Here is a 1,889-nt window from a genome sequence, read left to right on the forward strand (position 1 = left end):
AACATTCCTGCTAGTTTTTTTTTTTTTTTTTTTTTTTTTTTTTTTTTTTTTTTTAGTTAAACATAGCAATAGAACCATTTGTTTCTTTTTAAGCGGATTGTACTCACAGAGCCTTTCAAACCACATGATCTACAAAGACAGAAACCACCACCCAGTGCTACATTGTATAGTAAAGACTGCTGGGCGGGAGCTTGACTAGAAACCTGCCAGGCCCCGGGTTAAAAGGCATTTCTCTTCCTTGATTTAAAAATTAGCTGGTCCAGATTCACAAAGCAGAGTAAGACAAGGCTATGGTGTGCCAGAAGCAGGCGTTAACGACATCGTGAGCTCAGAAGCATGTGTTAAACGACATCGTGAGCTCTGTGCAATGCCCTGGCTTTATTCACTCTCCAAAGCAGAGCGGTGGCTTTGAGTCCTTGTTGTCAGCGGTGACTAAGCCTGACCCATTTAGAAAGGCTTCCTTCCTAATTCCCCATTCATGGGGGCTTGGCACTGGGAGAACAGTCAAGTGCTGCGATTTCTGCATTTACAGACAGATTGTTAGAAACATGATTTTTAAATGACTAGCCTTAATTTTTGAGTAAAAATTAAATGTTCCCTTTACTGATTTCCCTCAGGGAAAAATCAATCAATAATTCTAAGGGATTATGAAGTAAAAATCGCATGGTTTTTTAACACGGGGAAAACTACTTAGAAAATATCTATGTTATAATCTACTTCTGTGGAATTTTATTTAGAAAATAGACTATACATCCTTTCAGGTGAAAAAATCATTTAGTGACAAATAGATATTCAAAGAATGAGTAATTTAAATAAAGGTTCAAGTGGGATAATAACAAAGATGAAATTTATATTAAATTTTTAGCATACAAAACAATGTTCTTAATTATTGACAGTGTTATATGTATGTATCACTGTACTTTGTGTTGCCCATTGGGAACCCTGTCTTAGGGAACCTCCCTACTAATTGTATTAACTCTTTGAGAACTTCACACAATGTAATCTGATCATATTCACCTTTTGCTCCTCCCACCATGCCCTCTCGGATCCCCCACCCCCACCCCCGACCTCCGGTAATGAGTCTGACGGTACACAAGAGGCAAAGAGTAGGCAAGAGGCTTCTCTGGGACACTGGATATAGTAAGCTCAGTATCACACTGCCCCAGTGACAACCCCTTCATCAGAAAATGTTACAGGCATATTTCAAATGCATTTTTCTTTACAAAAAAGACACATGAACCCTCTTCCTGTAGAGTTTGAAGTGGTTGTCAAATCAAGTACCATTCAATCCAGGTGGGAAAACAATTCCCTCCACTCAGAGATGGCCTCCAGCTTCAGCCTGGGTGTGGCCTTTCAGCCCTTGGCGAGTCCTGCCTGGTAAGGATTTGTTGTTGTTGTTGTTGTCGTCAGAAGTTAGGCTATAGTAGTGGGGAAGGAAGGAAACAGCAGAAGCTAAACAGGAACCAGTGTTTTGAGGATGCTTAGCGTATTCATGTAGATGATCTAGGACTGGTTGCTGCTTGGAGCAGGTGAGTACCATGTCTGACTTCATCTGCACAGTAAATTCGTGGCACTGGGCTAGAAGTACCAGAAAGAATGTGACTACCTGCCTGCCTGCATGTGTTGAATGAGTTGCTGTCCTTGTCTATTTAGTCTGCAATAACAAAGTACTATAAACTGGATGGATTAGAAACAATGGTAGTCTCTCACAATTTGGAAGCAGCTGGGTTCAACATTAAATGCGTGTAGATTCATCTTAGGCCTGTTTCCTCTTTCTTTCTTTCTTTCTTTCTTTCTTTCTTTCTTTCTTTCTTTCTTTCTTTCTTTCTTTCTTTCTTTCTTCCTTCCTCCCTCCCTCCCTCCCTCCCTCCCTCCCTCTTTCTTTCTTT

This window comes from Mus pahari, chromosome 16 (genome assembly GCF_900095145.1).
Source record: "Mus pahari chromosome 16, PAHARI_EIJ_v1.1, whole genome shotgun sequence".
NCBI lineage: Eukaryota > Metazoa > Chordata > Mammalia > Rodentia > Muridae > Mus > Mus pahari.